Raw genomic sequence first — 11,705 nt, forward strand, 5'->3', positions numbered from 1 at the left:
CCATCTAGGTCCGTGGTCGGCAAACTGCGGCTCACGAGCCACATGCGGCTCTTTGGCCCCTTGAGTGTGGCTCTTCCTAAGCCTTAGGAGTACCCTAATTAAGTTAATAACAATGTACCTACCTATATAGTTTAAGTTTAAAAAATTTGGCTCTCAAAAGAAATTTCAATCGCTGTACTGTTGATATTTGGCTCTGTTGACTAATGAGTTTGCTGACCACTGACCTAGACCAGTGGTCTAGGAAGAGCCATACTGAAGGGGCCAAACAGCCGCATGTGGCTCGCGAGCCAAAGTTTGCCAACCACGGGTCTAGGTGATCAGATCTACTGTTCAGGTTTTGCAGTGCTTGTGTTCAAGTAACCCTTATTTTACTTAATAATGACTCTAAAGCACAAGCGTAGTGATGCTGGCAATTTGGACATGCCAAAGAGAAGCCGTAAAGTGCCTCCTTTAAGTGAAAAGATATGTATCTATAAGAAAAAAACATAGTATATATAGGGCTCAGTATTATCCTCAGTGTCAGACATCCACTGGGGGTCTTGGAACATGTCTCCCACCCCCTTATAAGGGGGGACTATTGTACAGAGTGTCAGCTTTGAGTGGTGCTGGAGGTAAAAAGTGCTCAGTAGCAGGCAGGGCTGGCTACATAATCTGCAGGGCCCTTTGTGAAGATCTTTGTATGACATATTTATACTCAGCAGAAATCACTCACCATGGAAGTGGCACTAAACAACGAATTAGACAAAATAGCTTAGTCAGTTGTTAGCCAGCCTTTGTCAGTGGCTACCTAAGTGCTGGCATAAAGGCACCTCACTCTCAAAAAATGTCACTGAGTACAGGTGAGAGATCAGAATTTTGGTTCCCAGCTGGTATACATGGAGTAATCACAACTTAAAATTTTTTTTCATTTATTGATTTGAGAGAGAGAGAGAGAAAGGGAAAAAGAAACATTGATTTGTTTTTCCACTTATTTATGCACTCATTGGTTGCTTGTATGTTCCCTGACCAGAGTTCAAACCCGCAACCTTGGTGTATCAGGACGATGCTATAACCAGTTCAGCCACCAGGCCAGGGTCAAGCAATCACAATATTTTATTATTGCAAAGGAAAGGTTGTTCTGTTATTTTGAAATCTAGTGTGATATTTAAATATTAATTAAGCATCAGTCAGATTAGGTCTCCAAAGTTCCTCTAAGCACTGAAATGTTATGACTTAAATATCATTCAACATTAATAGTTCTTACTTATTGACCATCTATTATGTATTACTATGCATTTCCTAAGGTCTGTCTAAAGCTTGATAGCTTTTACAAATACTAAAATCCTGTTTTTCCTTCTTGTTCCAACTTTTTGAATGGAAAAAATAGGAGTCTTGTTCATGTATAGTTATTAAACTGAAAATAGGTTTCATTGTATTCCAAGCATGTAAAAAATTGTAATCAGCAGACTTAAAGAGCAAAAGTGAGCTTCCATGTGGAGAAGCTGAAACACAGCAATGACCTTTTGCATTTCTCATGTGACTCCGAAATGAGTAATCCCTGAAGGATTAAAGTAAAAGGTTAACTGCCAGATTTTACAAATCAGCCATTCCAAGAATAATCAAAGCTTTCATTATAGCAATTTAGTCTTTGTCTGTGTCTGCACATGCTGAAAAAAAATTATCAAATTATCAAAAATTTTGAATCTTGTTAAGGTAGTTTCAAATAATAGGTGTCAGAAGGTTATTGACAAGACCCTGATACAGGCTTGGAAATCATTTAAATGTTCACCCTCATTTAGCTTGTACACTAGATTTATATAGATTGCACTTGATAGACTATATTAAATTGTACTTGACTTTGAGATAGATGCTTCTTAGCTCCTTGTAAATATAATGCAATGTCGGACCTTATATTTGGTATAAAATAAGTAGTATAATTATTTAAATATTAAAACTAAAGTTTCAAACAAATTGAAACACTAATTATTGTCAGTAGCATAACTAACCATAGTAAATTTAATTTTAGCTATTTTCTTTAGTCATGATCAGTTCAAAATCATAATTGTTAGACCAACAGTTCTCTCTCTCTGTTTAAAATATAATGTTATTGATTTCAGAGAGGAAGGGAGAAGAAGAGAGAGATAGAAACATCAATGATGAGAGAATCATTGACTGGCTGCATCCTGCACGCCCTCTACTGGGGATTGAGCTCACTACCCAGGCATGTGCCCTGACCAGGAATCAAACCATGACTTCCTGGTTCATAGGTTGATGCTCAACCATTGAGCAACACTGGCTGGGCCAATGGTTCTCTCTTAGATCCTTCCAGGCACCACGCAGTAGTAATGTAGCGTACAAAAATGGGCTTCTCTTTGCTACCTCCAGGATTCTATTTAATGGAACTCACTTTTCTTAAGAAGGTGGGTAATTGGTTGGTCTTATCTCTAGTTTTCATTTAATTAATTCAACAAATATTTATTGAGTACCTATAATGTGATAGGGACTGTTCTAGGTGGTGGGCAAACATCAGTGAACAAAACAGACAAAAATTCCTGCCTTCAGGAGTATACTTTACTAGTGTGAAAGTCCATCTAGTTGTGGTAAGTCCTCCTAGACTTGAACCACCTGCTTGGTTGAGGTTCAGTTTCTGTTTGGGTGTCCTCTGTTGCTGGATTTTTATCTATGGCACTTAAAACACCTGTCTGGTGAAAAATTACTCTTGAAAAATGAGAAGTTCACTTTCTAAGGGAATAGCTTAGAAAGAGCCACCTGCTAGAACTCCAGCTGTATGTATATACCAAAATTACGAGCCCCTATCTTGCAAATTTCTGTTTTGCTGGACCATAATTATCCAGGACTATCTACAGTTAAACTGGCCAACTTGGGGCTCTTTTTAAATCTGCACAGTCAATTAGAAAAAAAACTACAAAACTAAGCAATGACCCAAACTCAGCCCCCAATGAAAGCACCTAAGCTACCAGCTGAAGCAATTGGAGATGTAAAAGATAACATTATGGAAGCATAGCATTTAGCTGTTTGACAAAATAGAAAGAAATGGTTAGAACAAGGCTGTAAATTTGACTCTCAAAGAAACTTATGGGTAGGTCCAAATGAACGACCACTCCTCCCTAATTGCATACAACATCACAGATTACAATATGTACATGACTTAACTCACTGCAATGCTGAGAAAATGATTTTATGGGGAAAACAATACTACTGGAAGCCATTTCCATAGATAGCTTTCTAGGCAGACCAAAAATACCAAATCTTCCCAAAGGGCAGCCCTGGAAAGCCCATTCATACCTCTAGGGGGCATTTTCCCTTGCCTTTAGGACCCTTTGAGGTCTGGCAAATGCACTGTATTCAGTTGCCCCCTTCTCAAGAATACAAATACGTGTTAGTAATGATTTGTATGTTTTCTCTTTGAGTGGAAACATTCTCATGCTGCAAAGCCACAGCCTCAGCAGTAAATAAATTACTCCTAGAAATGATCTTCCCCACTTAGGGAATCCCCTCAGAGCTCCACAGTGACCAGGGAACTAATTTCACAGGACAAATTACTCAATCTGTCTGTAAGATCTGGCTGACTTCACATATCTGTTGTGCTTATCATCCCAAGTTCTCTGATCTTGTAGAACAGACTAAAGAGTAATCAAAACTTAATTGGCAAAGCTCATAGGGTCCTTTAATCTGCCTCGGTCTAAGGCTCTCCCCTTGGTATTGCTCAACCTAGGATCTGCTCCCTTTGGCAAGCATAGTTTGTCTCCTTTTGAAATTATTACTTGGAGACCTATGAGATTAGAGCAAGGAATATATGAATCTGCACTGCTGAAGAAGACCTGTTCTTTATTGTAAAGAATGTATAAGGGCCCTTACGACTCACACTGCTAGAGCAATCTGTCCATGGCTTGCTCCCGGGAGGCAAAGATCTACAATCCACAATCTCCAACCTGGAAATTGTATCTACAGTGGGGCCTTGACTTACGAGTTTAATTCGTTCCGTGACGGAGCTCGTAACTCAAATTACTCATATGTCAAATCTTAAAGTGAACGAGTGAGACACATGATGCTGGGCTGATGTTGTGGCATTCACTGTGACGTTCGCTGCGCCAACTAGCGGTGGGGTAACTGAAGCTGGCTCGTAACCCGAATTTTAGCTCACAACTCAAAGCAAAAAATCGGCTGAGAGAGACGGCTCGTATCTCGAAAAACTCGTTAGTTGGGACACTCGTAAGTCAAGGCCCCACTGTATTGGAAATACCATCTCTATAAAGATGACTTTCAGCCCCGATGGAAAGGGCCATATGAGATATTATTAACTAACCCATGTGCTGCTAAACTTAGAGGTATTGACTCACAGATTCATGTTTCTCATTTAAAAAATACCCACACCTGAGTGATCATCTCAGCCTACTGAAGATCTTAAGCTGAAAATCTCTGAACAACCCAAGACCACCACTAGAATTTTCATTCTGGATGGGAGCAGATGGCACCTAATGCAAGGGCTCTCACAAGACCTCGGACCAGGCCAGTCAGTCGTACATGATTCCACACAGCAACCCTTGCACTTGTTCTTCCCTTTGAGCACCTTTGTTTCATTTACTGATCATATCGCTATCACAACTGTGTTTTTTTTTCCTGAACAAAACTCTTTTTGTTTGGTAATCCTCACCTGAGGATATTTTTTCCATTGATTTTTAGAGAGTGAAAGAGAGGGAGGGAATAGGGAGAGAAACATCAATGTAAGAGAGACACATCAATGGGTTGCCTCCCATACTCACTCCCACCAGTGCTGCAGATGGAACCTGCAACCCAGGTATGTGCCTTTGACCAGGAATCCAAACTGAGACCTTTCAGTCCAAGGGTCGACGCTCTAACTATTGAGCTACACTGGCCAGGGTTTGCCGGAACAAAACTCTTAAGAAAGCATTCTTCCTTTTCCTAGCTCGTTAGTCTGATTTCTTTGTGAACACACTCAGATTCTTATGTCTGCTTACTACAATGACTACCCTATTTGCCTTTCAACACCCTTTTGCTCCCACTATCCAGTGATTACCCAACAGTACTAATTTAACTGACTGTTGGATATGCAACTGAGCTAACCATACTCATGATGAACCAGAATTAGTGGCTTGGTCCTTGAACCTTGAAAGCTTACAAAACCTAACTGGACATAACTCCAGATTTAAAGTTCTTCTTTATTCTCAAACCTCAGAAAATATTGATGCAACAAATGACCTTCCTGTGTCCAGATCCATTCATAAGCTCCCCTAACCCACAAAGAAATGCCCATAAATACAGTCTGGACTCTTACCAATAACTTGCCTATCTGTTTTGAAAATATAAACAGTTCAGGCATACTTTCAGGTTTTGTCCCTTTAAAAATGTATGACTACACTCTTGTATGATGCAAACGACCATGAGTTCACAACTCAATGGGCCTTAAGTGACTACAATATTACTTCTTATGTTACCTCTCTAATGTTGGGAAATTCAAGGAATAATGCCACTCAGTCCTGCAAATGCCCTGCTCCCATATACTACTAGGGGCCTAGATAAAAAATCTGGTATTTGATGTAAAATGGATAAAAATCTATCTCTTAGGGAATTCCAGCCTGCAAACTTGAAACAAACTCTTTTAATCCTAACCCAAATATATAGAAACCTCAGGTGCTCTTTTAATCATTCTCATGATAACTTGAATGTCTTCTGTGTTGACAACTATTGTGATCATCCAGCATATGAAGGCTACGAAGTCCCTCCTTCATAAGTAGGACTTCCCTCAAAGTCTGTGTTGAACGACCTAATTACACGATTTCACTTGAAGGTACTGGCTGTTTGTTTCTTCTTGTGTGGGATGCAAATGTATCACCTTGTCAACCCCATGGTGAGGCAGATATGGTATTGTGATATCAGCACCCAATACTGTCACCAGGAAGATTCTCCCTTCCTCTGCCATTATCCACAATCTATAAACTTTGACCAAAACAGACCAAATGGAATTGGTATTTTGGGCATGGTCTTTTCGGTCCTCTTTCCACCTGATACTCCATAATAAATGAAGCTTTGGGTAGGCCTTCACTAGAGCTTCCTTTCAGGCATGGAGTATCTGAATTAGAATATCATCAGAAATCTTACTATTTTTGTAGCACAAATATTGAATGCTACTACAACTTGAAGGACAACAAGTAATAATTGACAGTCTGGCTGGAAGTGTACTTCACAACTGTAAGGCTCTAGATGTGATAGGTGTCCAGCAAGGTGATACTTATGCCCTTTAGGAAGAATGTTTTCTATGTTAACAAATTAGATAAAGTGGTACAATAGTTTGAGGTTCTAAAACAAAATGTTAAGGTCCTTGAACAGACAGAACAGTACCCTATAAATTAGGATTGGACAGACTTATTTAGCTGGCTGCCTAGAGGAATAGGGTTTCATTCTACATTACAGGACTTAATCATATTGGTTTTTGTGATTATACTGTTCACTGCCTTAATTAGGTGTCTGACCAGGTGCATCAAACAACAACTAACAGCCACTACCACAATAATGGTAGCACAATGCCTAGAGATGTTAAAATGAATAAATTCGACTGAGACCACCTCTACAAAGGAACTTTTGATCTGAGGAATGTGACGTAGCCCTACTTCTGACAAACCTCCTTGTTGCTCAGAGGTGGCCATAAACTCTCTTACTGGACACTCAGGAGACTACTGTCTCTTCTACGTGGAAAATGACATATCAGGAATGAGCATTCCTGGAGACGAGGGATCAATGTTGTTCTTCCAATGACATACCAATGATACTTCCCAATGGTTGATCAGCAATGCTTTCTCAGGAAAGATCTCAATCCAAAGAGGTAAACATGAAAGAAAAACAGCAAAATGGAGTTGATGTTGTCAAGAGAGCACTGTAAAATAGAGCTGGGCGGTCTCTGGGAAGCTGAGCTAACTCACTTCCTTCCATGTGCAACTGAACTTTTGAACTGGGCTAAACCAAAGGGCTACATCCTGATACGGTTTCTGGAACTGGTTCTGCATCACGAAACTCTATTAAATAATAAAATTTTCCCCTAGAAATGGACATAAGCAAACAGTCATGGATAGCATGTGTAAATTGGCTTGCCAGCCCCAGTCACAGCTCCTTCAAAGCAATTTATGTAATCCTTTTGAAAACCTCCCCTTTTCAGTCTTTATAAACTCTACCTCTTTCTTTCCCCTTCAGAACACATTGGGTTTCTACTTAAATCTGTGACTTCTAGATTTGCAATTCCTAAGGCCTCCAAATAAATCTTTTGTTTGCCTTCCAGTTCTTGGCAAAATTGACTGACATTGGCAGAAGAAAGATAACAAAATAAATCAGTAGGTGATATGGTATGTTGGGAAGTGGTAAGTATAATGGGGGAAAAAAAGAGAACAAAGAGGAGGAAGAAGGGAATACTGAGAGGGAGGAGAGGGAGCTGTGATTTCACACAGAGTGGTTAGGAAAACCCAGTGAGAAGGCATTTAAGCAGAGATCTAACTCAAGTGAGAGGAGAGTCATATGGCTATTTGGGGGGAAATCATTCCAACAAGTGCAAAGACCTTGACTTTGCTTCCTTATTAGTTTGGTTTTTTTTTTATAGCAAAGGTGGAGATTTATTGAAGAACAAGTACAGACTCCCACGTGGGGAGAGAAAGAGTCCCACAGAACTGACTCCCATGTAGGGAGGGGGAAGAGTCCCCTCCTTATGAGTTCTTACTTTGCCCATTTCCTCTCCTCAGGTAATTTGGTAATGATGGGGAATGGTAAATAACTTTGAAGTTCTGATTAATTGAAAAATGTTGACCTGCTGTTTTTTTCCTGGCCTTTGTCACCATCCCCTTTAGCTCATGATGAGTTTCTTTACCCATAGGTCCTGAGAGAGAAACCCTGGATTAGAACAGTGTTGAAGACTAGCAATTATCACATCTCTAACTGGGTTGAGATAGAGAGAAAGGGCTGGGAAATCAACTAAGAAAAGAAATCCAATTTCAGTGTTTCCCTTTATAAAAGTCCTGCTTTTTACAAAGTTCAGCAGATGAAGGAAGGCTCTCAGGACTTTATTCAATGCCAGAGACAATAGAAAAAAAGAAAAAAAAAAAACCTCAAAAAACAAAACAAAATCTCTCTATATAAAAGGCTAATATGCTGTGTCCGACCCTCCAGGTAATGACGTCACATAGCAACGCCCGGCTTCTTCTCTCTAGCAACGACTAGCCTCCTTGCAGTTTCTTTAGCTCAGGAACACTACTTGCTTTATAGCCAGGTGAAAACACTTTACACTGTAATCAATTGTCTGTGAAGTGTTTTCCCGTGCCTCATCTCATTTGATCCTCACAGAAGTCATGGAGTAGGTAGATAGGAGACTCGGTAGAATCCTATTTTCTCTTCATTAGCCAGAAAAACAAAGATTTAGAAAGCTTAGAAACTTGACCCGACTGAAAAGAAGAAATGGTGGACCTTGACAATGACTTCAGGTTTTCTCACTACATAGAACAGCGGTTGTCAACCTGTGGGTCGCGACCCTTTGAGGGTCGAACGACCCTTTCACAGGGGTTGCCTAAGATCATCGGAAAACACATATATAATTACATATTGTTTTTGTGATTAATCACTATGCTTTAATTATGTTCAATTTGTAACAATGAAAATACATCCTGCATATCAGATATTTACATTACGATTCATAACAGTAGCAAAATTACAGTTATGAAGTAGCAACGAAAATAATTTTATGGTTGAGGGTCACCACAACATGAGGAACTGTATTAAAGGGTCGCGGCATTAGGAAGGTTGAGAACCACTGGCATAGAATATAGTCAAACACTGCTGCAGTTAAATATTTTACCCTTTGTTCTCCCTGCATGATCTACAATTATAATCTGCTTTGTATTGATATTTACTACTGTGTTGCTGACAATTACCTGAGAGAGAAGTTGGGGTGTTTCTCTAGGCTGGGAAAAGTTTAGCTAAATCAGAAAGCAGGTGTAATTAAGCAAGTTTATTCTATATCTATAAAAGGCTAAGTTGACTCCTGCATGCTCAATACATAAAAACTCTCACTGGCGCCAATTGCACACATGTGTTTCCTTCTGTCATTGTCGATCGTGAATTTGGTTGACATTTCTATTATAGAGAAAGGGTGAATAGTGATATTAAAATATTTCTTCTAATTAATTTCCTTTCAATGTGCATGAATTCGTGCACCAGGCCACTAGTTATAAATAAATAATCCCATTCTATTTCATACATTTTAAAATTAAATAGATAACATAGTAGTTGATACAATTTAACATAAAATAATATTTCTAGTATAATTTTTAAAAATATATTTTAAAAGATTTCAGAGAGGAAGGGAGATGGAGAGAGGTAGAAACATCAATGATGAGAGAGAACCATTGATTGGCTGCCTCCTGCATGCCCTGCAATGGGGATTGAGCCTGCAACTTAGGCTTATGCCCTGTGACCTTGATCCCTCATAGGTGGTTTATAGGTGGATGCTCAACCACTGAACCATGACAACCAGGTTCTAGTATAATTTTAAATTATGGATACCTAAGAGAAAAGTTATAAAATTTCTACTTTCCTTCTATTAACTCCAATTTCAAAAAGGGTCCTATTGTTCTCACTCTATGTTTACATGTATTGTGGTGGTAGTGCCAAGGGACCTGTAGGGCAAGGCTCTACTATGAAAGTGCCTTGAAAAGTAAAAAGTGTGTTGATCAAACATCAAGCATCACCACTGTTCACTAGGTGCACTGTTGCTTCTTTTAGAAATATGGCAACAATTTAATAGCATTAGGAGATGGACATATATTCATCCATAAAGAAATATGTGTTCATCCATAATGAAAGCCAGACTTTGGCTTTAAGAAAAGTTCACTTTATTCTTTGTGAATGGGCAGTTATTTAGACGCTCCATGCCTCACTTCCCTCATCTGAAAAGTGAGGATAAAATAGTACTTACCTTTGTAGCTATGCATAATGTTTATTTTGATGATGATTATTTCACAATATATACAAATATTGAATTACTAGAGCAGTGATGGCAAACCTTTTGAGCTCGGCGTGTCAGCATTTTGAAAAACCCTAACTTAACTCTGGTGCTGTGTCACATATAGAAATTTTTTGATATTTGCAACCATAGTAAAACAAAGACTTATATTTTTGATATTTATTTTATATATTTAAATGCCACTTAACAAAGAAAAATCAACCAATAAAATGAGTTTGCATGTCACCTCTGACACGCGGGTCATAGGTTCGCCATCACTGTACTAGAGACTCTGTGCACGAAATTTGTGCACTGGTAGGGTCCTTAGAGGCTACTGGACAGGTACTCCCTTCCTTCCCCTAGCTGCCTGCTGCTGCCACCAGCCAGGGCCTCCCTCCCTTCCCCCAGCCAGCCCTGCCCCCTGGTCGAACTCCCAGACAAACTCCTGGTGGAGGGGACAATTTGCATACTATGATTTTATTCTACAGGAGGAGGAGGATTGTTATACACTTGAAACTAATATAATGTTATGTGGTCAGTTGTACTCAAACAAATAGTACTTACCTGCTTTATAGTATTAAAGTGAGATAGTGCCTGGGACTCCATTTAAAAACAAAACAAAACAGTGCCTGGCACAAATAACACACTCAAAGAAGCTGACAATTATTAAACTAGAGGCCCAGTGCACGGATTCTTGCACTGGTGGGGTCCCTCAGCCTGGCCTGCGGGGATCGGGCCGAAACTAGCTCTCCAACATCCCCCGAGGGGTCCCAGATTGCAAGAGAGCACAGGCCAGGTTGAGGGACTCAACTGGTGCATCTGTGCACCAGGCCTCTAGTATGCATATAAGATCATTGGTTAATCTCTTCCCATCCGCCCCCTTCCCTCTGAGATTCATCATTCTGTTCCATGTTTCCATGCCTGTGGTTTCCCCTCCTGCATTGAGAGTCTGCCCCCAGGTGGTCAGTGTGCGTCATAGCTACTGGGTGGGTCGGCCAGTCAGCCAGTCGGCCAGTCGCTTAGGCTTTAATATATATAGATTTGTGAAAATATCTGCAGTGGAAGGGTACCTCCGCATTCTATTGAGGCCTACCATAAACATACATCTCTCAGGATATCATGTAAATGTTTGTTTACTGTCTAAATTAGCGACATCAATTTATTATTAGTGTGGTTATCTCCTGGGCATTAAATCCTCCTTCTGGTAGGTCTGGTGCCAGGGAATTAGTTGCCCTTAACCCAGTACTTTATCGCTGGAGGAAAAAGTTCACAGCGCTATTAAATCTGAAGTATATGTCAGCGCTTCAGGAAGGTTATCAGAATCTAGCTAAGAACACCTTGAAAGGCACCCAAGTCTGGCGGAAAGGTGAGAAGGGCTGGGCACTGTGCCCCCGGGATGTGGAGAAGGGAGCTCCCCGCCTCTGCCTACTGGTTGGCGCCTCTGCCTACTGGTTGGCGTTGAGAACGCTGCCGGCATTATTTCCAACCAGCGCCTGAATAGGATGTAGGAGTTGCTCCCCGTTGGAGTTAAGTCACGTGCTTGAAGGTGAAGGTGGCAGCGCCAGAGCGCCCTGCCCCCTCGGGCCGGAGCCGGGCCTCACCTGCTGCAGGTGTGCCCAGGTAGCCCAACCGCGTGGCCGCCGGCTCTCCTCCCGCTGGAGCCCAGGGCCGGCCACTCGGATGGCTTTCGTGTGAGTGATGTGTATTG

The sequence above is a fragment of the Myotis lucifugus genome, unplaced genomic scaffold, assembly GCF_000147115.1.
Source record: "Myotis lucifugus unplaced genomic scaffold, Myoluc2.0 scaffold_189, whole genome shotgun sequence".
Classification (NCBI taxonomy): domain Eukaryota; kingdom Metazoa; phylum Chordata; class Mammalia; order Chiroptera; family Vespertilionidae; genus Myotis; species Myotis lucifugus.